This window comes from Mustelus asterias, chromosome 15, assembly GCF_964213995.1.
Source record: "Mustelus asterias chromosome 15, sMusAst1.hap1.1, whole genome shotgun sequence".
NCBI lineage: Eukaryota > Metazoa > Chordata > Chondrichthyes > Carcharhiniformes > Triakidae > Mustelus > Mustelus asterias.
Window position 1 is genome coordinate 39858973 of NC_135815.1, and position 17181 is coordinate 39876153.

The following is a 17181-nucleotide window of genomic DNA, read 5'->3' on the forward strand; positions in this document are numbered from 1 at the left end:
GTGCAGAAGGAGGCCATTCGGCCCATCGAGTCTGCACCGACCACAATCCCACCCAGGCCCTATCCCCACATATTTTACCCGCTAATCCCTCTAACCTACGCATCTCAGGAGTCTAAGGGGCAATTTTTAACCTGGCCAATCAACCTAACCCAAATCTAGGAGTGATTGCATAAAGATGTTTAGGGCATACCGACATTTACAGGGGAGTTAGGGAAATTTCTTCATTGAGGAAGAAGCAATACATTTTTGCTTTCCACCCTTCAGTTAATGCCCAATATTGTACTTGCCACTCCGAAAGTTGACTGATTTGGCAGGCTCAGCTAGCTTTTCTTTCTATGCATTGTAAAGGACACTGTCCAAAATTATTCACAGGAATAATTGAAATGCACGTGAACTCAAAGCCCAGCAAGGACTCTGCCAGCCAACATCCAAAGACAGACCCAGATATGGACAGTACCGACACCACCATTTAGGCCCCTCATTTTCTTAGCTTGACTGACTGTTCCCATCACCTCCCAGAACTCCCTTCCCTCTTCCATATCCCAGAACCCCACCACATGCTCTCCCTTGGATTCCCTCTTCCTTACCACCGATCCCACCTTCCAGCACCCCCCAACCCCATGACTTACCCTTGCTGATCCCAAATCTAGTGGACAAGATCATCAGGGGAAGCCAAGCCACACCCACTTTTTACAGGACTAGGAGTGGGCAGGTTTAAATATCCCAAAACCTGTTTTCAAATGATGTGTTTAAGATAAAGGGGTGAAGGGGTAGAGTGGTAGGGAAGTAGGTGAGGGGGAAGGATAGTTGTATATATATCCAGGAGTCAGAACTGGTGTTAATCCTTCTAATCTTTCCTGCAATAACTATTTGGGTAAGCAAGTCGGAACCGTCCAAAGTCTCCAGCTCTAAGAGTTCCAAACACAAGGGAATTGCCCATTGGGAGTCCAAATTTCACAGGCAGTTCCTGCATGGTCAGGAATTGTTCTTTGCCACAAAGGCTGCATGACCCAAGTATTTCCAGCTTTCAGTTTATTATTTTGCATTACTACTGCATTTAAATGGTCATGACAGAACAATAAACTAGGCTTACATAGACGTGCATTACGTTCACTGCTTACACGGGTTTACCCTCTATCATTGTGCTTAAATGGTTTACACTAAATCCAGTGTTCAAGCAAAGAACAAAAGAACAATACAGCACAGGAACAGGCCCTTTGGCCCTCGAAGTCTGCACCAATCATGTGTTCCTAACTAGACCACTCGTTTGTATCCCTCTATTCCCAGTCTGTTCATGTGGCTATCTAGATAAGTCTTAAGTGATCCTAGCGTGTCTGCCTCAACCACCATGCTTGGTAGTGCATTCCAGGCCCCCACCACCCTCTGTGTAAAATACATCCCCTGCATATCTGTATTGAACCTTCAACTTGTGACCCCTTGTGTTTGTCATTTCTGACCTGGGAAAAAGCTTCCAACTGTTCACCCTATCTATGCCCTTCATAATTTTATAAACTTCTATTAGGTCGCCGCTCAACCTCCATCTTTCCAGGGAGAACAACCCTAGTTTACTCAATCTCTCCTCATAGCTAATACCCTCCATACCGGGCAACATCCTGGTAAACCTTTTCTGCACTCTCCCCAAAGCCTCCACGTCCTTCTGGTAGTGTGGCGACCAGAACTGGACGCAGTATTCCAAATGTGGTCTAACCAACATTCTATATAACTGCAACATCATATGCCAACTTTTATACTCTAGGCCCCGTCCAATAATGGGGCAAGCATGCCATATGCCTTCTTCACCACCTTTTCCACCTGTGCTGCCACCTTTAAGGATCTGTGGACTTGCACACCCCAGATCCCTATGTGTGTCTATACTCCTGATGGTTCTGCCATTTATTGTATAGCTCCCCACCACTACCCCCTGCATTAGATCTACCAAAATGCATCACTTCACATTTATCTGGATTAAATTCCATCTGCCGTTTCTCCACCCAATTTTCCAGCCTCTATCCTGCTGTATTCTCTGACAATGTTCATCACTATCCCCAACTCCAGCAATCTTTGTGTCGTCTGCAAACTTACTGATCACACATCTTCCTCCAAATCATTTATATATATCACAAGCCTTCCAGTTTAAAGGATTTTTACACGCCGAGGTAGAATCTGGACGGTTATAAGTACCAAGATGGACCCGTGTGAACACAGCTCACTTGTGAAGTGGCTTTGTACTGTTCACATTTTCCCTGGCGGTCGCGATGCAAACGAAACCCCGACCGACCGCTCAGCAACCCCAACAACAACCCGCCCCGGACACATCGCCGACAAACCATCGCACAATTCAAACCTGAGCCCGCAGCGCTCCGACAGCCCGACTGTCCCCCGCTCGCGCTCCCAGTTTCAAACCCCCAACACCGCCCCCCATCCCATCCTGTATTGCTATTGGCCACACCGAGCACGGGCAAGTTGGGACCGCGCCTCTGATTGGTCCAGACCGGGCCAGGACGCAACGTCTGATTGGCCCCCCCCAATTCAAACTCGACTCTCTCCGCGGATTGGCTGATTCACGACGGCCGTTAGGGGGGCCGGTCCGCGCGAGCCCACCTCTTGATTGGACAAACGGGGCCAGGGCGCCAGCCAGACCTTCCTGCCGCAGTGCACCGAGCAGAGGGGCGTTGTATAAGGACAGGAATGGAATAGATCATCATCTGGCTGTGTGACCCACATTGAATGTGTTACAGAAATATTACATAGAGGGGAGTGGTATGGAGCCCTCCTCAAGCTGAGAGACTCTGAATGTATACAGTGAATTGTACATAGAGGGGAATGGTATAGAACCCCATCTGGCTGAGAGACTCTGAATGTATACAGTGAATTGTACATAGAGGGGAATGGTATAGAACCCCATCTGGCTGAGAGACTCTGAATGTATACAGTGAATTGTACATAGAGGGGAATGGTATAGAACCCCATCTGGTTGAGATTCTGAATGCATATAGTGAATATTATATAGAGGGCAACAGTATAGAACCCACCCCTCAGACTGTGTGACCCACATTGAATATATTACAGAAATATTACAGAGGAGAATGGTATAGAACCCTGTCTGGCTGCGAGACTCTGAATATTATATAAACGCAATTGTATTAAAACATGATGTGGAGTTGCCGGCGTCGGACTGGGGTGGGCACAGTAAGTAGTCTCACAACACCAGGTTAAAGTCCAACAGGTTTATTTGGTAGCATGAGCTTTTGGAACGCTGCTCCTTCATCAGGTGAGTGAAGAGTTTGGTTCACAAACAGGGCACACATAGATACAAACTCAATTACAAGATAATGGTTGGAATACAAGTCTTAGCAGGTAATCAAGTCTTTACAGGTATGTGAGTGGAGAGAGGATTAAGCACAGGTTAAAGAGGTGTGAATTGTCTCCAGCCAGGACAGTTAGTGAGATTTTGCAAGCCCAGGCAAGTCATGGGTGGGGGTTTATAGAGAATGACATGAACCCAAATTCCTGGTTGAGGCTGTCCTCGTGTGTGGAACTTGGCTATTAGTTTCTGCATTGTCGTGTGTCGTGAAGGTCATCTTGGAGAATGCTTACCCGAAGATCAGAGGCTGAATGCCCTTGACTGCTGAAGTGTTCCCCAACAGGAAGAGAACAGTCTTGCCTGGTGATTGTCGAGCGCTGTCCATTCATCCATTGTCATAGCATCTGCATGGTCTTGCCAATGTATCATGCCTCAGGACATCCTTTCCTGCAGCGTATCAGGTAGACAATGTTGGTAGAGTCACAAGAGTATTTACCATGTACCTGGTGGTTAGTGTTCTCACACGAGATGATGGCATCTTGCACAGGTTGCTGTGGCAGGGTTATGTGGTGTCGTCACTGTTCTCCTGAAGGCTGGGTAGTTTGCTGCGTACAGTGGTCTGTTTGAGGTTGCGCAGTTGTTTGAAGGCAAGTACTTCTCCAGCTTCCACCCTAAACACGTTAAAGAAGCCATCACCTACAGACAAGCCCTCCGTCTACGCAGGATCTGCTCGGATGGAGGAGGATCACAACAGACGCCCTCATAAGAACAGGATATGGCACTCAACTCATCGATCAACAGTTCTGACGCACCACAGTGAAAAACTGCATCGACCTCCTCAGAAGACAAACACGGGACACGGCGGACAGAGTACCCTTTGTTGTCCAGTACTTCCTAGGAGTGGAGAAGCTATGACATCTTCTCCAGAGCCTTCAACATATCGATGAAGATGAACATCTCACCAAGGCACCCCCACTACTTGCCTTCAAACAACCGCGCAGCCTCAGACCATTGTACCCAGCAAACTACCCAGCCTTTAGGAGAACAGTGACCACGACATCACCCAACCCTGCCACAGCAACCTCTCTACCAGGTACACAGTAAATACTCTTGTGACTCCGCTCGACAATCACCAGACAGGAGTGTTCCCTTCCTGTCAGGGAACACTTCAGCAGTCAAGGGCATTCAACCTCTGATCTTCGGGTTAGCATTCTCCAAGGCGGCCTTCACGACAACTCAGAATCGCTGAGCAGAAACTGATAGCCAAGTTCCACACACGAGGACGGCCTCAACTGGGATCGTGGGTTCATGTCACACTACCTGTAACCCCCACGACTTGCAAAATCTTACTAACTGCCCTGGCTGGAGACAATTCACACCTCTAACTTGTGCTTAACCCTCTCCCTCTTTTAGAGCAAAACAAAAAAACTAACTCAAATGAACTCAGGGACAAAGTAAAAGGGGCAGCTTCCCAAAAGGAGGGGGAACAGCCCGAACAGAACCAAAGTACAAAAGAAACTTAAAACATTAAATCATAATGTGATTATCGGGGTCTATAATGCACCCCAGCCCCTGCGGTGCCCAACGGGCGTGGCACTCCCATTATCTGTACCTGTAAAGACTTGATTATCTCTAAAGACTCGGATTCCAACCATTATCTTGTAATTGAGTTTGTGTCTATATATGCCCTGTTTGTTAACCGAACTCTTCACTCTCCTGATGAAGGGGCAATGCTCCGAAAGCTTGTGCGACCAAATAAACCTGTTGGACTTTAACCTGATATTAAGACTACTTACTGTATTAAAAAACTTCAGGTTGCAACTCGATCTATCTGGACAACGTTATACCATTTGTAATGACCATTGAGAAACTACAGAATCCCTACAGTGCAGAAGGCGGCCACCCAGCCCATTAAGCCTGCACCAACAACAATCCCACACAGGCCCTATCACTGACCAAACATTTTTCTCTGCTAGTTCCCCTGACACTAAAGGACAATTTAGCATTGCCAATCAACCTAACCCACACTTCTTTGGATTGTGGGAGGAAACCCACAGATGCGGGGAGAAAATGCAAACTCCATACCGTCAGCCAAGGCCAGAATTATTTTTTGATTGTACTGAAGCACCTCAGAGTGCAACATGGTTGATGCAGAAAACCTGAATATCATTGCACTTCAAGATGTTCTTTAATAAAGTATTTTTTTGCAAAATAAAAAGAATGCTGGGAAGTAGACAGCACCTCAGTTCAGCAGCTGTAAGAACAACACAAGTTAAGATTTTATTTTTTCATGGGATGTGGGCGTTGCTGGCATTTATTGCTCATCCATAATTTCGCTTGAGGGAGCGTTTCAGAGTCAACCACAGTGCTGTGGATCTGGAGTCACATAGGTCAGGCCAGCTAAGGACAGCAGATTTCCTTCCCCAAAGGACATTAGTGAATCAGATGGGTCTTTCTGACAATCAACAATAGTTTCATAATCATTAGACTTTTAACTCCAGATATCTGCCCTGATGGGATTCAAACCTAGGTTCCCAGAACATTACCCTGGGTCTCCAGAATACTAGTCCAGCGACAATACCACTGCATCATTGCCAGAGGGAAGGAAGGCATCAAAAAAATATTTATACTGGTTTAGACTTTATTCATAAAATCCTATAGTGCAGGAGGCCGCCATTTGGCCCATCGAGTCTGCACCGACCACAATCTCACCCAGGCTCTATCTCCATATGCCCATGCATTTACCCAAGCTGACACTAAGGGGCAATTTAGTAGGGCCAATTCACCTAACCCGCACATCTTTGGACTGTGGGAGGAAAGCTGAGCACCCAGAGGAAACCCACAGAGACATGGGGAGTATGTGCAAACTCCATACAGACAGTGACCCAAGCCGGGAATTGAACCCAGGTCCCCAACGGTGTGAGGCAGCAATGTTAACCACGGTCACCGTGCCGCTCCTATTTATTATTTGGAGAGCCAGAATCAAAAGTGATTTTTGCATCTATTGGAGTTAGTGGGAAATGCCCGTCAACTGCATTACTTTCTTGTGGCAAACTAAAGTTTTCTTTGCGAACAGTTTCTAATGCTAGTATTTAATAATGTAAAAACCAAACATCTTTGAGTAAAGTTTATTTGCTCATCATAGGGTTCACTGGTCCAACCAGGAAGGAGCTCAAATGTACCAGCTAAAATCCTGTAGCTTACCCACAGCCACTAGGACTAACACAGCATTGGACTGCAGAGTGAGAGTTGAACTGAGTAGGAAGAATCTCAGCAACCAATGACAGGTTTGCCTTCACAGATCCCATTAATAAGGTAGGCTAGCAATTTAATCATTGACACTGCCCAGGATATTGCATACCTGCCGACTTGGGTATTGGATTATTCATCTGCCGCAGAAGCTCAACTTGATCACCAATCACAAAATGTACCACCTTGAGAGTTGTTGAAAGATTAACTATTTCTCTCTCGAAAGATGCTGCCAGACCTGCTGCGTTTTTCCAACATTTTCTGTTTTATTTCCTCCCTCACTTGTTGCTCTCCACAGATGCTGTCAGACCTGCTGAGTTTTTGCAGCATTTTGTTTTAATTCCTCCATCACTTGTTGCTGTTATAACCAAGTGTAGATTTGGGCTCTTGCTAAACTGATAAAATATATATGAGTGTAGTCTCACCCATCCATAGTACAATCCCATATAATGCACATTGTGTTGAGGAAGTTAAGCTGCTGAAATTCAGTCAAATAAAAATAAAGAACATGGATTTCTATAACAAGCTATACTTTTCATCATTCCTCTTCCAGGTATCATGCCTTTGGAGGGCATTGGAACCATAGACTTACATTGGATTGGTCCATGATGCTTGACAAAGTACTGATGAGCAAAGGGAAACATTACTCAAAGATTCTTGGTTTTTACATTATTAAAGACTAGCAGATAAAAATAAGGGCCTGTCATTTAAAACGGAGGTGCATAGAAACTTCGCCACAGAGGATGGTGAATCGCTGGAATTTTCTGCCCTGAAAGGTTAGTGGAGGCTGGATAAATGGGAGTAGAGTGCTATGGGGAAATTGCACAGAAAAGGAGCTGAGGCCAGCATAGATCAGCCATGATCATACTGAATATCAGGGCAGGCTTGAAGGGTCTGGTGACGTACTCCTCCTACTTGCGTTCTTACCATTGCCTTCTGCACACCGGAAAAATTTACAGGTCGATAAATCAACTTGTTTGGCCACATTATGAAGGCAACTTTTATGACCATCACATCCTGAAATGGGATTTCACAAAATCGTTACAGCACAAAAGGACACAATTTGATCCACTATGTCTGCACCACTCGCCAAACAAACATTGTGGTTTAGTGCCATTCTTCTGCATTTCCGTGTACCCTTGCACAACTGGAATAGAAACAATTTAATGCCATCTTGCCATAGTTGAACCTGCCTCCGTCACACTTCCAGAGTGCATTCCAGACCCAACCACTCACTGTGTAAAAGAGCTTTTTTCCTCACATTACATTTGCTTCTCTTGCAAATCACTAAGTCTGTGCCCCTCTTGTTCTTGATCCTTTGAGGGGGAAATAGTTTCTGCCCTTTTTATTCTTGATTCTTTACAAGAGGGAACAGTTTCTCCCTACCTATTCTGTCCAGCCCACTCATGATTTTGATCATCTCTATCAGACTTCTCCAAGGAGAACAGTCCCAACCTATTCTCATTACTGAAGTCTGTCATCCTGGGAAGCATTGTAAACTTTAGCACTCTCTTCAATGCTTTCACATCATTGCTATAGTTTGGTGCACAGAACTGTACACAATGTTCCAACGGAGGTCTAATTAGCGTCTTGTACAAGTTCAGCATAACCTTGCTCTTGTACTATGCCCCTATTAATAAATCCCAGGATACTGCATACTTTATTAATTGCTCTCTCCATCTCCCTTCAATGATCTATACATACATACACCCAGGTCCCTCTGCTCTTGCAGCCCCTTAAGGATATTACCTTTTATTTTATATTGTCTCTCCAGGTTTCTCCCCACCAAAATGCATCGGCTCACTTCTCCACATTGAACATATGTGCATGTTACAGGACACATTCCACTTAACTGAGCTGACAGTTAAACTTCACTGCTCTTGCATTAACTCTATTTTGGATTGGTTGTATTACTTTATGTCAGCCATAACTTTCTCTTATTCCAGATGCTAGTTTTTCCACACTGTGGTGGACCTCAATTGTGCCTTTGTCCTATTTGGACCACCGTTGTGTGTGTTTGTCATACCTGGACACATCCCCTTACGGTTTGGTTCCTCCCCTCGGCACCTAGTATAAAGGTGGCTGTCTCCTCCCCCTTGTTCAGTCCAGGTCGGTTATTTGTTGGGATCTGCTCCTGATTCTGTTGTGAATAAAAGCCTACACTTGTATTGGCACACCGGTAGTCTTTCGCCTTATTGATAGCGCATCAATTTTATTCACAACAGTTGACCAGTATGGAGCAGTTTCTAAAACCCGACAAGTTAGCATAGACCCTCAAGAGGTTGGAGCCTCTGATAAATTCGATCATTGGCTGGACTGCTTCGAAGCATTCGTCGACACCGCTATGGCCATCGACACCAACGACGCTAAACTCCACGTGCTCCGCGCCCGGGTAAGCGAAGCTGTCTATGGAATCTTCCGGGATGCTGCTACATACGCGGACGCTATCGAACTCCTAAAAGGGCAGTTCCGAAAGAGCCCTAACGTGGCTTACGCCAGACATCTCCTAACTACCCGCAAGCAGCAGCCAGGGGAATCGTGCGCCCAATTTCTGCGCGCCCTGCGGGTCCTAGCTCGAGCTTGTGATTGTAAGGCTGTTACAGCAGCTCAGAACACGGAGGACCTGATCTGCGACGCCTACGTTGCGGGCATTGAGTCTACATACATCCGGCAGCGCCTGCTGGAACAAGATGACCTAGATCTCCGAAGAACAGCCACGATGGCTGAAACGCTAGAAGCGGCCTCTCACAATCTCGGGTCTTACCCTGCATCCCATTCTATCGATGGCTCCACCACGACGGCTGTTCCGGCGGGGCCCAAATGTTACTTTTGTGGCCTACCCAAGCACCCTCGGCGTCGCTGCCCAGCGAAGGACGCGATTTGCTCCGGATGGGGTAAGCTAGGCCACTTCACTAAAGTCTGCCGGGCAAAGCCGCTTCCGAAGCCTCGTGGCGCCACGTGTGTTCCGCGGGCGCAGCCATCTTTAAGGCAGGCGGCGGCTGCGCGCGAATCGCCATCTTTAATGCGGTCACTGGAAGTGCGGGAATCGCCATCTTTGATGCGGTCACCGGAAGCGCGGGAATTGCCATCTTTGAGACTGGCATCAAGACGCGCTGAGCAGGAAGCTTTATCCGTGACGTCATCAGACGGGGGCGAAGATGGATTCTTCCTGGATTCGACGGTGGCATCGATTTGCCTGGACCAGTCGCAGCCTCATCAACTCTCCAAGTCAATAATGGAGATCAAGGTAAATGGTCATGCAGAAAACTGCCTGTTCGACTGTGGGAGCACAGAAAGTTTTATACACCCTCGCACAGTGCGTCAATATGCCCTCCCGTGCGACCCTGGAGCCAGACCATCTCCATGGCCTCGAATTCCCACTCAGTGGAGGTCCTCGGGTGCTGTTTGGTGACGCTGACGGTACAGGGCACAGTCTACAAGCGTTTTCGGCTCCTCGTGCTGCCGCGACTCTGCGCAGCTGTACTGCTGGGGTTAGATATCCTCAGCCATCATAGGAGCGTCACCCTGCAGTATGATGGCCCTTATCCCCCGCTCTCCGTCTGCAAGGCGCCGTCACTGCAGCGCCCCTCGCGCACCACCTGCAGTCTCTCGACCCTCAAGATCACCCCCCCCCCTTATTTGATAACCTCACCCCGGATTGTAGGCCTATAGCCACCAAGAGTAGGCGCTATAGTGCGGATGACCGGGCTTTCATTCGGTCCGAGGTACAACGTTTGCTCCGGGAAGGGATTATCCAGGCCAGCACCAGCCCCTGGAGGACGCAAGTGCTCGTAGTTAAATCAGGGGAGAAACACCGCATGGTGATTGACTACAGCCAGACCATAAACAGGTATACCCAACTAGATGCGTATCCTCTTCCCCGTATTGCGGACATAGTCAACCGCATCGCGCACTATAGGGTTTTCTCGACGATCGATTTGAAATCGGCTTACCACCAGCTCCCTATCCGCTCGGAGGATCGCCCATATACTGCCTTTGAGGCGGACGGTCGCCTCTACCAGTTCCTCCGAGTCCCCTTTGGTGTCACCAATGGGGTCTCAGTCTTCCAGCGGGCCATGGATCAAATGGTAGACCAGCACGGGTTACGGGCCACTTTCCCGTATCTGGATAACGTCACCATCTGCGGCCATGACCTGCAGGATCATGATGCCAACCTACAAAAATTCCTTCGTACAGCCACTCTCCTGAACCTCACATATAATGAGGCGAAGTGTGTTTTCCGGACACGCCGCCTCGCCATCCTTGGGTACGTGATAGAAAATGGTGTCCTTGGCCCCGACCCAGCCCGTATGCGTCCCCTTATGCAGCTTCCCCTTCCTACTACCCTCAAAGCACTGAGGAGATGCCTGGGCTTCTTCTCCTACTATGCCCAGTGGGTTCCCCGTTACGCGGATAAAGCCCATCCGCTTCTAAAATCGACCTCTTTTCCCCTGGCGGAGGAGGCCCGTCGGGCCATCGACGACATCAAAGCGGACATCGCGAAGGCCGCGATGCATGCTGTGGACGAATCCATCCCATTCCAAGTGGAAAATGATGCATCTGACTTTGCCCTAGCCGCCACCCTTAAACAGAGGGGCCGTCCGGTGGCCTTCTTTTCCCGGACCTTACAAGGCCCTGAGAGTCGACACTCCTCGGTCGAGAAGGAGGCCCAGGCCATCATGGAAGCCGTCCGGCACTGGCGCCATTATCTTGCGGGCCAACGATTCACTTTAATTACGGACCAGCGGTCAGTTGCCTTCCTGTTTAACACCAGGCAAAAGGGCAAGATTAAGAATGACAAGATCTTGCGGTGGAGGATTGAGCTCTCCACCTACAGATATGACATCATGTACCGGCCCGGGAAGCTCAATGAGCCCCCAGATGCCCTGTCCCGTGGATCATGTGCCAGCGCCCAACTAGACCAGCTACAGTCCCTCCATAACGACCTCTGTCATCCGGGTGTCACCAGATTTTTCCACTTTGTCAAGTCCCGTAACCTGCCCTACTCCCTCGAGGAAGTTCGGACGATTACCAGGCAATGCAGGGTCTGCGCTGAGTGCAAACCGCAGTTCTACCGGCCAGGTAGGGCGCACCTTGTAAAGGCACTCGCGCGTTTGAGCGCCTTAGCATTGACTTTAAAGGCCCCCTCCCCTCCTCTAACTGCAATGTTTATTTCCTGAATATCATTGATGAATACTCACGTTTCCCTTTTGCCTTCCCCTGCTCGGACATGACCACGGCTACAGTGATTCGGACCCTGACCACGCTCTTCACCCTGTTCGGCTTCCCAGCCTATGTTCATAGCGATCGTGGGTCCTCTTTCATGAGTGACGAGCTGAGGCAGTACCTACTCGCCAAAGGCGTTGCCTCCAGCCGCACCACTTGCTATAACCCCAGGGGAATTGGTCAAGTAGAGCGGGAGAACGCAACCGTCTGGAAGGCCGTTCTATTAGCGCTACAGTCTAGGGGCCTTCCAGTCAGCCGTTGGCAAGACGTCCTTCCGGACGCATTACATTCCATTAGGTCACTCTTGTGCACAGCGACCAATATGACCCCTCACGAGCGGATGTTTTCGTTTCCCAGGAAGTCCTCCTCAGGTACTTCGCTCCCGGATTGGCTGATGTCCCCGGGGCCCGTCCTGCTTCGGAAGCATGTCCGGACCCATAAGGCAGATCCCTTGGTCGAGGAGGTCCAATTGCTCCACGCTAATCCTCAATACACTTATGTAGCGTACCCTGATGGGTGGGAGGACACGGTTTCTGTCCGTGACTTGGCACCCGCGGGTGCCCCTGAGGTCACCACGTCCTTCCGCCCCACGGTCCCTGATGTTGTCCACTCGGAGATTGCTACGCCTCTTCCTCAGTCCCTGTCTCCAATGTAGTGCGCCCAGAGCCTGTTGCGGCCCCCCACCCCCTAGCTCCGGTTCCCACTGTTCCCCATATGCCACCAGGGCCACTGCTCACTCCTCTCGCCCCTGTGTACAGCTCGCTTGAGTCGCCGGAGCCGTCGCCACGCAGTGCCCGACGACTGGACGGGACGACGGATCGGTCCACTTCACACCACCTGGCGCCTTCTCTCGACGCTCACTGTACGGAGCCTGGGCCGACATCGCTCCCTGCTTGGACGACTCTGCGACCTGCACTACGACGATCGCGACGGCGGATCAAGCCACCGGTTCGTCTGGACTTGTAATATTGTTTCTGCTTCACCCCCGTGTTGTTTTTTTAAAGGAAGGGGTGAATGTGGTGGACCTCAGTTGTGCCTTTGTCCTATTTGGACCACCGTTGTGTGTGTTTGTCATACCTGGACATATCCCCTTCCAGTTTGGTTCCTCCCCTCAGCACCTAGTATAAAGGTGGCTGTCTCCTCCCCCTTGTTCAGTCCAGGTCGGTTATTTGTTGGGACCTGCTCCTGATTCTGTTGTGAATAAAAGCCTACACTTGTATTGGCACACCGGTAGTCTTTTGCCTTATTGATAGTGCATCACACACACTGCACCAGAGTAGCACAGTGATTAGCACTGCTGTCTCACAGCACAAGGGACCTGGGTTTGATTCCCAGCTTGGGTCACTGTCTGTGTGGAGTCTGCACATTTTCCCCTATGGGGTTTCCTCCAGGTGCTCCAGTTTCCTCCCACAGTCCAAAAGATATGCTGATTAGGTGCATTGGCCTATGCTAAAATTCTCCCTCAGTGTATCCAAACAGGCACCAGAGTGTGGCGATTAAGAGATTTTCACAGTTATCTCATTGTAGTGTTAATGTAAGCCTACTTGTGACACCAATAAATAAACTTTAAAAAAAATCTTACACTGAACATTGGCCAGTCAATCCACTTACCAATTCCCTCTAACATCACAGTTATATATTTTTTTAAACCCACAACAGTTGAAATACTAACCAAATAACTAGCCTCTACTCCTGCAGCAGGGCAAGACCATTTTCTGGAGATACAAAACAAGTGAAAGAGCTCAAGCTTCCCAAAAGTTCTCACCCAGTGCTCATACACATGAAATAGGCCCTTTCTTATACAGGGCCGAGATGAGTCACTCTATAGCTTAGCTTCCTGTTAATCAACACCTTTTGAGGCCCTATTCAGGCAAAGGGCTTTCTGGTGATTGACAGTTAAAGGTCACTCAGTCAGCTACCTTTTTAACGAGATAAGCAAATTACTGTGGATGCTGGAATCTGAAACCAAAAGAGAAAATGCTGGAAAATCTCAGCAACTCTGGCAGTTTTTGTTCTTACAGATATTTTTTAACTAGGCTGCTTGGGCTACTTAACTTAAAAAAGATTTGCAGTTCATTTCCCACTTTGCTCCAAATTCCCAAATTTATAGTTTTTAGATTCTTCCTGTGGCTTCATGGTGTAGGCTGGTTAACTGCAAACCCAGAGTTGCTCTAGGATTCCGGGCACGAATCCCACCAGGGTGGATGGTAACTTGTCCTGTGGCAGGCATGGGTGAGCTGAAAATTTTGAATACCATTTCTGTAGTGTAGTGGTTGTCACGTTCACCTAACATGCAAAGAGTCCCCGGTTCGAAATCAGGTTAGAATATTTGCATATGGTTTTAATTTCAGAGTGAGGAAAATATCAAGATACTCACTTGAACTGTGTTACACTCAGGAGACGTCTCTCCCAGTGCTTGTGCACCCATTTACTGATCCCCTTACTTGAATCCAGCGCTTCTGGCCTCGAGGCAAAGGTGCTATCACTGCACCACAAGACCAACTCATGGTGCCTTTAAAGTAGTAAAGCATCTCTTGGCATTTCATAGGACTATCGATCAGAATTCTCCGACCTCACCCGCATCTGTGACTCTTGTGTCCCGCTGCAGTGAATGAAGATTTGACTGAACGCCAAATTCTCTGTTCTCGCTGGCAGCGGTAGCAGGGCATGTGAGACTGGAGAATTCCAGCCATCATCAAACAATATTTGACACCAGGCCACATAAAGAGACATCAGATAGGACATAGAACATTACAGCGCAGTACAGGCCCTTTGGCCCTCGATGTTGCGCCGACCAGTGAAACCAATCTAAAGCCCCTCTAATCTACACTATTCCAATATCATCCATATGTTTATCCAATAACCATTTGAATGCTCTTAATATAGAACATCATCACCAAAGCAAGCAAAGTAGTGACAGATGAATAGAACTTGGTGTGAGTTAGGACACAATAGCAGAGTTTTGGATTGCCTCAAATGTATGGAGAGTGGAGATGTGAGCCTGGCTAGGAATGCACAGGAATAGTCAAATCTAGAGGAAGCAAAGACATGAATGATGGGAAGATGGTGGCATAGTTGGAATGTCACTGAACTAGTAACCTGGGGGCACAGGTAAATGGGATCATGAGTTCAAATACCACCATCACAGCTGGTGGAACTTAGATTCAATTAATAAATCTGGAATTGAAAGCTAATCTCAGTAATGGTGACCATGAAATCATCCTTAATTGTCATTAAAAAAAACATTTGGTTTACTCACGTCCTTTATGGAAAGAAATCTGCTGTCCTTACTTGGTCTGGCCTAAATGTAATTCCAGATGCAGTGCCCTATGTAATGGCCTAGCAAGCCAATACAGAAATGTCAAAGAGAACTAAAACTCATGGACCACCTGGCATCGACCTAGGAACTTCCTTCCTAACAGCACTGTGAGTTACCTTCACCAGATGATTGCAGAAGCTCAGGAAGGTGATTTACCACAACCTTCTCAAGCGCAAGTTGGAATGGACAACAAATGCTGCTGTAGCCAGCAAAACCCACACCATATGAAATAGTAAACAAATGCAACTCATGAGCTACGGTTGAGTGATGTCAGGTGATGTTATGAAGTTGTGAATAGGCAGTCTTAGTGATAGTGCAGACAGGAGATTGAAGACTCGTCCTCAGTGTCAATTATGACACCAAGGTTGCAAACAGTCTGATTCATCATCAGACAATTACCAGAGAGGACTGGAATCAATGGCTATGTAACAAAGTTTATTATGGGGACCGAAGTCTTTGGTCTTTTCAATGCCTAGTTGGAGAAAATTTCTTCTCATTCAATACAAGATATTGGCCAAGCAGTCAGACTATTTAAAGAAGGAAGAAGAGTTGAGAGAAGTGATAGTGATGTAGAGCTGGATCTTGTCAGCTTATGTGTGGAAACTAACCCTGTATTTTGGGTTAATGTTGCTGAGGGGCAGCATGTAGCATAAGGTGCCTCATTATATCCTCAATTGTGGAATGTTGACCAGGACACTGGAAAAACCCCTGTCTTTCCTTGGATATTGCTACGGTTTTGTTCATACTCATCTGACCAAGCAGATAGCCTTGATTTCACATCTGATCTGGGTGACTGCATTGAAGAATCAATCCAGCTCATGTGCTCAGGTCCTGAGATAGAGTTTGAAACTTTGACATTTGGGTGAGGAGGATAGAGAGCTTCCAAATGAGTCAAGGTTATACTATTAACTCGATAGCATTAAGCACTCGATTTATGAGCAAGCAATCTCATATTTGGCCTTCAGCAGTTGTTGCATCAACTGTCATATTTCCCTCATTAGCTGTACAATTGACATTTTTAAAATTGATTTTCAGAATGACAAACAATTGAATGAAAAACAGTTTAATTGCTGTTTAGTTCTCAGCTCTTGTGCTACAGTTTTTCTTCATCGTTAACTTTCAAACAAACTTCAACTTGTTCAAGATCATTTAGCAAATGATCTGGTTCAAACATCAGAGCCAATCATTCTTTTTTATTACCTGTCATGACAATGAATCATAGCTCCAAATTATTCACTGATATATTGAACTTTTAAATAGGACATGAGTTCTTTTTAAAAAACACAAGAAAAAACTGGCCGGGACTACAAAGCAACCACTTGCTAGAATTCCTATGTGAATTATACTCATTCCAGATAATGTCGCACCCTTGTTCAGACAGAGACATTTCAAAGTCAGAGATGCAATGCAAACTGAACTGTAATCTCCTTTGGAGATAATGGAAACTGATTACCTTCTCAATATGTAAGTTATATCCCAGACATATTTGTATTTTTTTCCTTTCCAGGAATATAAAAGTAAAGAGGTTAAAAACCAGCTGTAATTTTGGTCTCTGTGTGCTAGCCTGGTGTTATTATTCCACTGTTCTCATGTGTAGGTCACAACTGAAGAACATCAACCATGCATCCCTGCTTCTGACGGGTAATGTCTCTGTCTCTCTGATTGCTGGAAGCAAGTAAAGTCAGCAAAGCCACAGTTGAAAAGGAAACAGGACAAATTCTTCAACTAACCCACAGAACCAAGAAACTCCAAACCAACTGCTCAGCTGCTAAAGTTAGCATTACTGAAATCTCCCAAATTAATGGCTGCAATGTTTCACCATTCACTCTTCAAAATGTGCCAAAGACTGATTCGAATATCTTGTTTTAATTTTTATTTTTGAACTCATTTCTCATTTGTAATCTGTATGTATATTGCACTTTATTATTTTTATTCTTATGTTTTAATAATTAATAAACTCACTCTTTCTTTAACTGAAGAAAGCCTGGCTAAATTAGCTCCTTTTAAAACATAATTACATTTGGATGGGGAAACGGTGGCTGCAAGAAAAGGGATAATTTTAAATTAATCTTGTTGCCATCAA

The 17181-nt window shown here is 46.9% G+C and overlaps 1 protein-coding gene across 1 annotated transcript in view; it reads right to left on the bottom strand.

The window, feature by feature from the left end:
• The window catches only part of cenpf (centromere protein F), a 74331-nt gene extending 71932 nt beyond the window's left edge, over positions 1 to 2399 (bottom strand). The window contains exon 1 of the mRNA XM_078229791.1: positions 2345 to 2399. The gene's annotated coding sequence lies outside the window, so the exon portion shown is untranslated. The remainder of the gene's footprint in view (positions 1 to 2344) is intronic.
• Between the last annotated feature and the right edge of the window lie 14782 nt (positions 2400 to 17181).